The sequence below is a fragment of the Schistocerca serialis genome, chromosome 9 (assembly GCF_023864345.2).
Source record: "Schistocerca serialis cubense isolate TAMUIC-IGC-003099 chromosome 9, iqSchSeri2.2, whole genome shotgun sequence".
In the NCBI taxonomy this organism is placed as follows: domain Eukaryota; kingdom Metazoa; phylum Arthropoda; class Insecta; order Orthoptera; family Acrididae; genus Schistocerca; species Schistocerca serialis.
The window spans coordinates 419,905,707-419,919,786 of record NC_064646.1 but is presented as its reverse complement, the minus strand read 5'-3'; the positions used below and the strand labels follow the sequence as shown (position 1 = coordinate 419,919,786).

General features: G+C 42.2%; 1 protein-coding gene across 1 annotated transcript in view; it reads left to right on the top strand.

The window, feature by feature from the left end:
• Positions 1–14,080, top strand: part of LOC126418723 (glucose dehydrogenase [FAD, quinone]-like) — a 490,865-nt gene that overhangs the window by 70,733 nt on the left and 406,052 nt on the right. The window contains exon 2 of the mRNA XM_050085628.1: positions 1,026–1,069. The gene's annotated coding sequence lies outside the window, so the exon portion shown is untranslated. The remainder of the gene's footprint in view (positions 1–1,025; positions 1,070–14,080) is intronic.

Sequence of the window (14,080 nt, the reverse complement as noted above, 5' to 3'; positions counted from 1 at the left end):
ATGCCAGCGCACTAATTATCAAGTGAGCAGAAAGGAAAGCCAGAAAAAAATGGTTCAAATGGCTCTAAGCACTATGGGACTTAACATCTTAGGTCATCAGTCCCCTAGAACTACTTAAACCTAACTAACCTAAGGACATCACACACATCCATGTCCGAGGGAGGATTCGAACCTGCGCCGTAGCAGTCCCGTGGTTCCGGACTGCAGCGCCTAGAACCGCACGGCCACGACGGTGAAATGAAATCTTTACGCTTTATCCGGCAAATAACTGCGTCATCTGAACCAACGACTCCGCAGTTTTCTACACCTCGTTGTTATACAGGCTAACGAATAAAAGTCTTGTCAAGGCTGCAAGGCCGGCCGGTGTGGCCGTGCGGTTCTATGCGCTTCAGTCTGGATCCGCGGGACCGCTGCAGTCACAGGTTCGAATCCTGCCTCGGGCATGGATGTGTGTGATGTCCTTAGGTTAGTTAAGTTTAAGTAATTCTAAGTTCTAGGGGACTGATGACTACAAATGTTAAGTCCCATAGTGCTCAGAGCCATTTTTTTAAGGCTGCAAGATGATCCTGTTACGTAACTCACAACTCGAGAAAATAATTGACTAGGAAGTCTACATTGCTTTAAAGACAAGCCAGAGTAAAAAATTACATCGACAGCGTAGTCGTCAGTTGTGGGCACAAGTACGGATTAAATGAAGATACAGAAAACAAGTAATCGCAGGGACGTAACCACTCCATTGTTCGCCCGAAGTAGATAAAGGATACCTGTAAGGCAGAAGGTGTAACGGGAATTTGAAATCCACCTCGTATTCTCACGAGTCCAACGTCCTAACCGGCGATGGAACTAATTCAATTACGTACATTTTTTACTGTCAAGTGAAGCTGCTTGCAATTGCAATTGCTGCAGAAGAAATAACTTCTTTTCTCGTTCTAGCTGCTTGGTCATCGCGCTGTTAGTTTATGATGTACTTGAATTAAGTGGTTTTATTTCTTTGCTAGTGTGTAAATGTTGTTTATATTTTGCAGGCAGAAAACAAAGGGTCGACGAGCGACCTTCCCGCATCGTTAAGGTAAGTGGGCGGTTTTATTACTTCTGCGCAGCCTCGCCTTCCTGCTTACGTATGTGTGTGTATAGTGCTGGCAGCGTGATGAATGAGATCAAAGTGCAGCGCAACGCCGCCTTTCTGTGATAAAGAACAAAATATGGTTCAAATGGCTCTGAGCACTATGGGACTCAACTGCTGAGGTCATTAGTCCCCTAGAACTTAGAACTAGTTAAACCTAACTAACCTAAGGACATCACAAACATCCATGCCCGAGGCAGGATTCGAACCTGCGACCGTAGCGGTCTTGCCGTTCCAGACTGCGATAAAGAACAGTTACGGGGATCGACACGAGGACTATCTTCCTATACGAACCAACGCGCACGATATAAATAGCGTAGAATGTGAGGTCAAGGGTACAGAGACGTGCTATGGCTGATTACGTGGACAGAATGCGACAATGCGATGACTGAATCGGCTTTTTATGATGATGGTGCTGAATACTGGACTAGAATTGAGTATCAGCAAGAACATGGACGACGGGGAAATTCTTCACAGACTACACGATTATGAAAGCCAAGTATTCTGCATGTCTTTGTAATAAAACAGAAAACAGCATGTACTGAATCTAAGATTAGCGTTAAAACTGAAGGATAAGAAAATGTTTCCGACGATAGCTCTGCACAGCGTATTGTAACAAACTGGTCTCTGGCCTTGTATCATTTTTCTCCCTGTACCGTTACCTCTGTATCCCAACTGACTGAGTCACTAATCATCTCCCAGCCAGTAGCGGGTTAAATAGGGAATGAAAGGCCTTTTTTGAAAATATGTTGCTATTTTGAAGCTAGAACCACAAAAATTGGTATTTGGTTTCTCAGTCAAAAAATAAAAAATATATGTTTCAGCAATTTCCGAAATTCAACCGCTACGGGGTGCAATAGCGGGTGCATTTTTTTTAAAGTAAATCATTATTGAAGAACTACTAAAGCATTTTTAAAGCTACATCTGTTAAGCTTAATATTTAACTTCTCGGTTGGAAGTAAAAAAGATACATTTTTCAGTGTTCTTGGAAATTAAACCCCTAAAGTTGGGAAATGAAGGATGAAAAGTTTTATGAAAATATTTGATTGTAAGAGAATTTTGAAAAAATGGAAAATTTTATTTGACTTCAAGGTCAGAGATAAAAGAAAACATGTTTCAGTGTTCTTGGAAGTTCAGCCCCTAATGGAGAATGGAGGTTTTTGTGGAAATACTTCATTATGTAAACATTTTTGAAGCTAAGTCTACGAAAATTTGTATTTGGCTTCTCGGTTAGAAACAGAAAAAATATGTGTTACGTTTTTTTTTTAGAAACTCAATCCCTAAGGAGCTGAAATAAGGAGTAAAATTTTTTACGAAAATAATTGGTTATGATAAATTATTTTTAAAGTTAAATCTATGAAAATTGGTACTTGACTTAGAAATGAAGAAGCATGTGTTAGGGGATGAAAACGTCTATGGAAATATCACCCCAAGAAGTCGAAAGAGAGGGTTAAAAAAAAAATTGACTCCAGCTACTAGAATCGCTTTTACGACAGAAGAACATTCGGAAATTCTATGGTGCTGTATATTAATAAAAGTGCGTCAATTGAGCAGACATTGGTTTTATAATCTGCTAATTTATGGGAAAAACAGCATTGGCGGGCGTTTAATAATGTTCAACCACTTACATACATATATAACCATAGTTTCACATGTTGCGTTTTACGTTTAAATGTGGTGTAAGACTCTTATGTAATGCCTGAAGTAAATTGTCTGGATTTCGATCTTAAAATGCTCTAGGTTTTTATTTTTATTTTTTATTTTATTTTTTATGTGACGTTATTTCTCAGTGATTTTTAAAAGTGAAGTCGGCAAAAACTATAGCTCGCTCTTAAATGTGGAACGTCCCCTTTAGAAAAATTTATACAAGACTGTGCTTAAACTGACATACAATATTTTTAGCGCAACGCAATCTGACTTTCAAAAATCCCTACAAAAGAATGGCCCTGACTAACATTAAACTATACCTTCCAGAAATCACTTAACTCACAAAAATCTTCATTACTCGAACTACTGCAATACAGCGAGCGCCACTACTGCCAGCTAAATAAAAGATTCAAACTACGGAAGGCACTAACTACTGATAGGGATAGTTAGCAAATGAAAGATATTAATAGAGAACAAACAATGTATTTACCTTGATATCATCATATATAAATATAGCAGTTCATGAAAAATTACAAATCTCCGCCATCTCTCTCCCCACATCCACCACTGCTGGCGGCTCACCTCCAACTGCGCAACGCTACGCGCTGTTCACAGCCAGCTGCCTAACACTACAATGGCGAGTATTACAACAATGCAAAGCAGCCACAGACTGCACACAGCACAGCCAGTGATTTTCATATTGAGCGCTACGTAACGTTGCCAATAAGAAAACATAAACAGCCTACTTACATAGAGAAAACATAAACAGCCTACTTACAAATGGCTTCGCGGGTTGAAACATGGAAATTGTGTATCATCTCCGTTAGCATAATCGATAGTAAGGTAGCGAAATGTTCAAGTCGCCTTCAGGTTGAGGGCAATTATGTATTTCCTTCAAAGTATTAAAGATTTTACAACCTGCAGTAAAGTACTTTTCTGCACGTTTAGGATTAAAAACGAGTCACACAGTGGCAAGACAACACATCGCCGTAGCAATAATTTTTAGTCTTACGGTATACTTGCCTTCTTTTCAGTTTATGGTTACTTGCATCAATGTATCCTGAAATATGCCTTGAATAAAAGCCCTCTTCTGTATATGGTATAATGACGCTGGCTGATCGCTTTTTTTAAAGAAGTAGAACAACAGGACAGCTGGGGTAGTTTCTTGAAGTTTCCCGGCGGATCGCATATTCCATCGTCTGTCGGGCGTGCACCCTGGATATTACTAATTCTTGTTCCTGTGCTTCGTCTACCAACCATTCATTCATTCTCTGTGTGAGTCGTCTTCAAGACTGTTAAATGACTTTACACAATGTTCGCCTTGCACAAAGTAATAATAATCCAAAGTAAACACTTTATTGATTTATATGAACATACTAAGTTGTGATAAGCACATGCTTTAACAGTAGTAATTTTTAAGTAACTAAGCTTGAAGCCAAGATATCTTCCGTGGGCATGCTTGGTCCACTCTGTGACCATAATCATTCCATGTCGAAATCCAGAGTAATCAAGTGATAAATAAAGTGATGAACCGTCAGCTCCCTCTGCAACTTAAACTGCAGACTTACCGCCTTGGCCGGCCGGAGTGGCCGTGCGTTTCTAGGCGCTACAGTATGGAATCGAGCGACCACTACGGTCGCAGGTTCGAATCCTGCCTCGGGTATGGATGTGTGTGATGTCCTTAGTTTAGTTAGGTTTAATTAGTTCTAAGTTCTAGGCGACTGATGATCTCAGAAGTTAAGTCGCATAGTGCTCAGAGCCCAACTTACAGTCTTGGCTTTGATGACATGCAAAGAAAACAGTCAAGACATTAAGCTTACAGCGGTTTTGAAACATACATGTTGACTGCAATAGCAGGTCAGGAAAACTGGTATCTCTGCTGTAAGGAGAAAGAATAATAAGTATAATTCCATGTCGATTGCAAAATGCAGCTCGGCCGTAAAGATATCGGAATTTGAAAATTCGGCAAGGGATCACGTGTGAGCTTAGAATATTTCAATTAGAAAATGTACAATTTGATTTAAAGCATAACTATGGCCGCCAGGAGGCACACAACATCCGTGACTGAAACACGAGTTACAGTGAATCACTGCGTGTGAAGTACTGGTACAGTGCCTGACAGAAAAAGTGAAGCACCCAGCAGACATAATGGATGTTGACGCAACAAAATGCACATTCTCGTAATCGGCAAGTATGTAAATGATTAAGAGTTTCATTTCTCTTTGACACGTAGAATAGTCATCAGACTGCGTTAGTGTTATTCCTGGCAGGGTGCATAAGGGACGTGAACAGTGTCAGAACAGAGTGATGTGGAAGATTTGAGTGAGAAGCATTATCGGCACGTGATAGAGTCTGAAAGTCGCGCGGGGTAGCTGCGGGTCTTGGGCGTCTCGTCACGGTCCGCGCAGCTCCCCCCCCAACGGAAGTTCAATCCTCCCTCTGGCATGGGTGTTTGTGTTGTCCATAGCGTAGGGTAAGCTACACTCATGCTGATAAATTAAAGGTAATGCTGATACATGGTGAAACAACGCTCTGGTGGGCGGTTTGCGGGTTTAAATCACCTCGGGGTATGACCATGCGGTGCATTTGATCTGCGTTCGTCGCACGGTAGCGCTGGAAGCAGTCCACATACGCAGAGGTGTGTTGGTGCATGTCAGAGTACGGTGCAGCGAGTAAGTGTGCAGATGTTTTCAGATGTGCTAATAGTGACTGTGTGTTGAAAATGGCTCAAAGAACACATATTGATGAAGTTATGAGTAGTAGAATACTAGGTCGACTGGAAGCTGGTCACAAATAGCAGGTCATAGCATGGGCCCTCCGTGATCTCAGGATTATGGCAACGATTCCAGCAGACAGGAAACGTGTCCAGGCGGTACAGTACTGGACGTCCACAGCGTACAACACCACAAGAAGACCGATATCTCTCCATCAGTGCCCGCAGACGGCCACGGAGTACTGCAGGTAGCCTTGCCCGGGACCTTACCGCAGCCACTGGAACAGTTGTCCCCAGACACACAGTCTACAGATGATTGAACAGACATGGTTTATTGGCCCGGAGACCTGCAAGGTGCATTCCACTGACCCCTGGTCACAGGAGAGCCCGTAAAGCCTGGTGTCAAGAACACAGTACATGGTCATTGGGTCCCAGGTTATGTTCACGGAAGAGTTCAGGTATAGTCGGAAGAGTGATTCTCGCCGGATTTTCATCTGGAGTGAACCAAGAACCAGACATCAACCCCTTAATATCCTTGAAAGGGGCCTGTATGGAGGTCGTGGTTTGATGGTGTGGGCTGGGATTATGATTGGTGCACGTACATCCCTGCGTGTCTTAGAGAGAGGAACAGGTCAGGTGTATCGGGACGTCACTTTGCACCAGTATTTCCGTCTTTTCAGGGGTGTAGTAAGTCCCACCTTCCTCCTGATGGATGATAACGCGCCGCCCCGCCGAGCTGCCTTCACGGAGGAGTACCTTGAAACAGAAGATATCAGGCGAATGGAGTGGCCTGCCTGTTCTCCAGACCTAAACCGCATTGAGCACGTCTGGAATGCTCTCGGTCGACCTATCGCTGCACGTCTTCAAACCCCTAGCTCCGTTAGGCACTGATGTAAGAATGTGAGGCTATACCCCAGCAGCTACTCGACCACCTGATCCAGAGTATGCCAACCCGTTGTGCGGGCTGTGTACATGTGCATGGTGATCATATCCCATATTGACGTCGGAGGACACGTGCAGGAAACAGTGGCGTTTTGTAGCACATGTGTTTCGGGACGGTTTTCTCAACTTACCACCAATACCGTGGATCTTCAGATCTGTGTTCCCTATGTGCCTATACTATTAGCTCCAGTTTTGTGTAGTGCCACGTTGTGTGGCACCACATTCTTCAGTTATCCTTAATTTATAAGCATGAGTTTAGATTAAGTAGTGTGTAAGCTTAGGGACCGATAGCCTAAGCAGTTTGGTCCCATAAGATCTTATCGCAAATTCACAAAATTATTTTAGAGTTTGAAAGAGTCCTCATTTTTGGTCTCTACATTCTGCCTGTCAAATCAGGCAATATCCAAATGTGTAGGCCATTCATACGTGACAATGTCCTGAAGCTGGATTTCATGGGAACCTGACGGCAGACGTACTCGTCGTCAAGTTTCCGGTCAACCACGTCTGATCACTAGAATGGAGGATTGCCGTAATGTGCACTAAGCACATCCGGAACCATTCATATCTGCGCCTGCCATCGCTCTGTGTCGTCCTGCACCATAGGTAGCAGACGAGCAGCAGCGGATTGAGTAAATACCATCTTACGCGAGGTCTGTCGCTAACACCACAACACAAACGGCTGCGTTTGGAGGGGTGCCATGACGAGGAGGCATTGTGTTCAGCTGTGAACCACGGTTCTGCTCTACACCTGACGACCATCTTCGGCGAGAATGGCGCTGACTTGGGGAGAAGTCCCAATCTTTCAATGTTTTCGATAGGTACAGCAGTCATGGTGCGGGGACCCATCGGGTATGACTTCAAGTCACAGGTAGGTCATAGACATCCTGCATCCTCGTGTATGACCTCTCATGTGACAGGCATCATGGTGTCATTTTTCAATAGGAAAATGTTCGTTCTCACGTGATACGTATCTCTATGGTCTGCACGATGCTGAGGTACTCTAGTAACAAGCAAGATTCCCAGATATGTTCCAGACAGTATTTGCTTGGGACCAGGTCGGACGACTCCGTCCTGATGCTAGTGTCCAGGATACGAAGTATTTGTTACAACAGTTGTGAACCAGGTTGCATCAGGAGAGGTTGCCAAGGCTTTATGGTGCCCTTACCAACGTCACACTGGTAAGTGGGCTCACATTGTCAAATACTTTGAAAACTTCACTTGATTCTGCAATCACCGAAATAACATCACGTTCCCTCTCAATCGTAAAGCATCATTTTGGTTCCTTCTCCCCTTCTAGGTTCTTCCCATGTTTTGTCTGGTAGGCTATTAAAGAAGAAGAATTCTATATGTATAAGGAAATGTTGAAATGAGCTCACTAAACAGGAACGTAATGAATACAAATGCCCTAATATTCGGATGGGTTACGTTAACTCAATTCTATACCGTGCTAGGGAATTCGCCCAACTCAGAACAACGAACGTAACGACTCAACATAGCTAAGTGGACACTAAAGTTACGAAAATACTGCTATGTCAAACCTGGCAGTATGAACCTAATAGGCACACATTTATAGACCGAACATTCCCACTAGAGCACACGCCAGGTTCGTTCCTGATAGGCCAGCCGTTAACAGGAACTTAAAATTGGGTCCTCACAGCATCCTACTGACAGTCTGAAAGACAATATGGTTTCAAAACTCGATTGCTCGGCACAATCTTTGCAGAGCGTCTGATTGAAAATACGCATAGGAAGCAAATTTGAGAAGCTATCTGAAGTTATCTAGGCGAACCGCCACCTACACCAGAATTACGCCAGATTGAACGCACGGCTCATAACGTATAACAGTCCAGTGCCTTAACAACTTGATATCGATCAATAAACGTAAAACTGTTGAGGAAAGGTGCCTATTGTATAGTTCTCTCGACTTTGCTCATAGCAGGTGCTGAACTGTGATGGAGAGTTTCTTAAACAGGTCCAGCATGTTCGAGGACAAAGCAGTGACGAGGACGCTATTGTTGAGCTGGACAGATTGCATAGAGGCTGTTACAATAGGTATAACGTTTGAAATTTTCTGATATCGGTGCTAAGTAAAAATTTATACTCAGAGGTGAGTGGATAGTACTGAACTCTTCTATTGTTGTCCCTTGGATGAAAAGACCTATAGTTATTGACAGATTCATTTTCCAGCGAACGTAGTTAGCATGAGCTTGACTCTTGCAACATGTGATCGCTTGGGGATCCAAATATGCGTATTGGGGAAGTCGTTCTCTCACAATTTGTTGTGCATATACAATAAAATGGCAAGACAACATTTTATCATTCGTTATAATCAAGTAATAACACTGGCGTTTATTTTTTTATTAAATTACCATAAATGAGGATTACGTTGAATAGTTCCTTGAGTTAAGCTTAGCAGATTTTTCAGCCCTTTCTGTTAAGACACAATTTGATCATAAGATTATGAATATTCCTCCAAATTCGAATTACTCAGCTTCCATTAGTTATAAAAAATAGCGTAACTGATAAAATCAGAAAATATGAAGTGTTTTGACGACTATTTTCGTTTATTATATTTATTCCTTGTAGATGGCGTCTTTACCTAGAAGGAAAACGTGGGATAGAGAAGCCATGATTTGTACCATTACATATGTGAGGAATCGAGAGATGGCGTATTTAAAAGCCTCGAAACTTTCTACTACAGCAAAATGTAGACTGGAAAAGTATGTGAAGAATGAAATTTTTACGCGTGAAGAGTTGGTAGGGGTCCATGTTGGTAGAAAGCCTGTTCTTTCATCTCAAATGGAAGATTAACTGGTGCCTTGTTCCCTGCAATGGAAGAATGATTTTATGTTTTTAAATATTAAAATATAACAAGCCTGGGCTTGCGTTAGTTGTCAGTAGAAGGTCGAAGAATCTTTTCAATTCAGAAGAGTTTTCAACAGCTAATAAATAGTTCCAAGCTTCCCTTAAGAGACATACCATTTTATCAACGAAATCAGGATCTCTCAGCAGCAAGAGTCAAAGTTTTTGCTGCAGAAAATGTGGCGAGACTTTAGGTTACTTACTAATCTGTGTTATCTAAAGAAAACGTAACACACATCGAGTCTTCAATGTTGATGAAATCGGATTGACGTCTGTGCAGCACAAGCAAGGGAAGAGACAAGTTACGCCTTGACTTCAGCAGAAAGGGCAATCTCGTCACAGTTATGACTTGTATGAACCCATCTGTCTCGCACTACTCGTTTTCCCTAGGAAGAATATGAAGCAGGAAGCGACAGACGGTGCACTTGCAGGACGAATATCAGCTTGTCATCCAAATGGCTGGATACACGCTCATATTTTTACTCAGTGGATTGATCATTTTGTGACATACATAAAGCCATAATCAGATGACCCTGTCATTTTGATTCTTGATGGATATTATATCCAGAAGCAGAATCTCCATGTGTTATATAAAGAAAGTCAAAACTGTGGGGTCTTGCTCACTCGTCTCATACAAGGTGGCCAAAGGATGCTGCGTTCTCGGAATTCTATACAACAATTCAATCAAATAACATTAACAGTTTCATTACATCTAAGAACATTGACAATACTTAACTTGTATTTGCATCACGTGTCGAAAGTGATGGGCGACATGCGAACAGCGATGTCCTTCGCTACAGACAATGTCCAAGTGAGCAATTGATACAGATCACTCCTGACTACTATCGTAGCACTCTCTCCTAGGCCGTGCTGATACTCTGCGAATACTGTCCACTAATGTCCGCCCGAGACAGGCAGGAGCGGCGCTTATATTCACTTCTTGCAGAGGTCGTCGCGCCTAGCGCGGCGCGGTCCGTATCAGCGGACTATTGGCTGACGTCGCCTCACCCCCTTCTCTGGTCTTGCGGTCTTCACCTTCGTTCCGGCGCTTGTGGTTACGCCAGAACAAAAACAATATTCATAGGGTATGTTTGCCACGTCAACGCATAAAATGCAACCATTTCATGTGGGATTTATGGGGCCCTTGAAAAACTACTATGCTAGCATGGCTAGCAAATAACTAAAGTTAAGCTGTCACCCATCATTAATAGTTAAGTTATTTGGGGCAGCTTATGACAGAGGCTGCAACCGTGCCTTCGGGGAAACGAGTCTCATCCTGGGCAACGAAAAATTCGCTGGAGAGCATGATTTTTCAGTTCATCTCCATGTTGACTCTCCTCAAGAAAGCGATACCAAAGACAAAAATGAAGCTAGTCGTAGTGACGCTGGTCAAGCTGTAAGCTCTACAGCCGTCAGACCTCTTCCACGCATAGCATATCCATCTGGACATCCGGTCGTTCAAGTAACAACACATTCGAGCTCAGCTGAGTTAATGACGTCATCTCCCTATGTGAAGCGATTGCAAGAATCGAAACAGAAGAAATCAGCAACCGAAGCTAAGAATAAATCAGGCGAAAAGTTATACGGGAAGGGAATGAAAATATTCCAAACGTAAAGTAGAAAATCGTCTAGTGACTCTGCAACCGATGCCTATCTTGCTGGGCTGTTGATTCAGACAGCGGTGACGAAAGTGACGAGCAGTGCGTGTTCTGTAGAGGACGCCTTTCTGATGACAAACACGGAAAAAAATCGGTGCAGTGCACGAAATGTTATCGCTGAGGCCATGAAGATTTTGGTATCGAAGAAGACAGTTTTGTTTGCCGACGATGTTCTAAAAAGAAACAAATAGTATGAAATGAGTGAAGAATAAGATAAATCAATGAAGGTAAAAGTGTATAATCATACGTCATATTATTCAGTAAAAAGAAATATGTTTAATATATCATATTAGAAAACCTTTCCCTCATTTCTGTGAAATGCTGTGTTCGCGAAGATTTAATAATTATGCTGAAAATTTATTATTGCAAACATGAAAAATACTTGGTAAAATTAAATAATATAATATATTATTACCATGATTTAAAAAATTGCAATTACTTCTAGATGTTTAACATCAGTTTTAAAAAAATGTACCTCATCTTTGGCATCTTTATTACACAATCCTAACAGCTTAGAAAAGTTACCGAGTGTACTCGCCGACAGTTCCCTGCGGTCACAGTTCATTCGGCACCGCTGGTTTTTTGCGTGGGTATGCGAAAGGCAGGTTCTCAGTTGCGTAAACAGCAACCTTGGTCTAATTCGACTGTTTTCGGACCGTCGCCGAGTCTACAGGTTTTTGCTTGATGTACGGCTCGAAATGAGGTTAATGCAACCTGCTACTCGAATGAGAATTAGAACAGCCACATTGCAGATGTAGCTCTAGCGTAGTTGCTTTGGCCGGCCCTCGGAACTATGAACACAGCTCAGTTACCGATGTCTCGTCTTAATGTTCTTCCTATTGTCCGTTATTCTTTCGTTACGCCTAAGGTCGGGAAAATAAACGCAGATTTGAGTAAATTACAGATTCATATTCATAAATCTCTCACTACTGGCGGATTTCATCCGTAGACCATTCTCAGATGTTCTGAATGTATTTCATCCTTAGCCAGACAACTGTTGTGTGACCATCTGAGAACAGGCTAGCGAGCAGAATCCACTCTGGCTACAAATACGTTTATGCAACTATAGCTATAATTTATTTTGAAGTACGTGTGTTTGTATCTGAGGCGGTTGCCATGTGCCCAATGTGAATAAAATACGGGACGAAGTAATAAAATAGAAAACAGCTCTGATAAGGAAAACATGGGGCAGGAAATCGGCTGTGTGCTTTAAAAGCAACTTCCCGGCATTTACCTAGAGTGATTAAAGAAATCACGGAAAACCTATATCTGTATAGCCGGACGCGGTTTTGTGATCTCCCTCCCGAATGCGAGTCCAGTTGTGCTAACCACTGCTCCACCTCACTCGGCTGTGGCCTCTGGATAGCTACAATGCGTCTAAAAGCAGAGGTAACGGGTTCGAATACCGGTACAGACTTGGGTCTCGGTTTTATACATGTCACTAGCAAGAGCAACCATCAAATATGAAGTAACAAATTCCACGGCTAATATGTGTGTCCCAGTGCGCACCAGTCTATTAGTCTGCAAACTTCTGGTACTTTATTCCTCGCATTTTGAAAGTCGTTGAGTGGAGGAAAGGAGACAGAAAAATCACAATGTTCACTCTGCTTGAAGGATCCTAATGGAAATTGCATATTTAACAAATACATGTTAGCCGATGTTCGATTATCATTTGTGTTTAATAATTATAATAATAATAAGTAATCGGACGATGTATGAATCATAACTTTCAACATGTGATGTGTGTAAATTTCAGTTTTCTTATGTACTTACAAGGAAACAAACTGGGCTAAGGAGTGAAACTCATTACATTCACCAGCAAGCTGTCCGCCCACGGTAGCTGAATGGATGCCCGCACGGTATCTCAGCGTGTTAGGTCAGAGGGCTGCGTGCTCTCTATAATAAAAAAAAAAGAGTCAAAGAATCAACGATTAACTCGAACGGATGTCTTGTGACGTCCGCCCAGACCAAAACACAACGAACTACATCGAACAAAATAAAAAAAAGGTGGGCGGCGCGACAATGTCAATCCTAAGGGGCCGGGTTCGATTCCCGGCTGGGTCGGGGATTTTCTCCGCTCAGCGACAGAGTGTTGTGTTGTCCTAATCATCATCATTTCATCCCCATCGACGCGCAAGTCGCCGAAGTGGCATCAAATCGAAAAACTTGCACCCGGCGAACGGTCTACCCGACCGGAGGCCCTAGTCCCTCAACATTTACATTTCTTTTACGAGCAAGCTGCTTTGTGTCCAACGTTGAGTGTGATACAGTTCTGCAGAATAATGTAACAGGAAATCATATGCGATACGCGACAAATGAAACTCGGAACGCCGAAATCACTATACTGTATAACTTGATAATCAACGAGATGTAGCGCTTTCAACCCTAAACCACAATAACAACAACCGCAAGCACCTATGGAAGTCATTTTCACGTAACTTCTTTATTTTATTTTTACTCTATTATGTCCTGTGTTACCATACTGTTTGATAATTTGGTATGTTTCAAAACTACAGCTGAACACATGGCTGTAAGATTTGTCCATGCTCTTGACTATGGTAGTCGCAAATTTCCCCATTAGAGAGAAATAGATGTTCAAAATAGAGATATCTTAAGTTCTAAATATAGTAATTTCTTCGACAGTACCTATCAGATTTCAGAGAGTAAAAACGTGGTAGAATTTGTCTCATCGAGATCTAGGGTATCAACAGGAGAATTCAGTACAGCTACACTTGAAAAAGGAAAGTTATACCGATGTATCTGTACTCAATACACCAATGACAAAAGATTATTCATCGAGATGAAGAAAGAATATACTGTAAACGTTTTCAGAAACATCTGAAGTGAATAGACCTTCGGAACGAAGACTAGAAGAACGAAATCTGTTATAAACACTTGATCCACTGACGACACTCGAAATAATCGGGGCGTGGAATTTATATTGTGTTTGAAAAATTAAAGTAAGGAAGATGAACATCACAGTAACGATTGTCGAACCAACCCGAGTTCAGAATTTGTATCAATTCGTTTCGAGGTTAATCTCATGTCCATGTTCCTGACAGTGTCCTACATTGTCGACTACTAACGGTCGCAGTTCGAATCCTGCCTTGGGCATGGGTGTGTGTGATGGCCTTA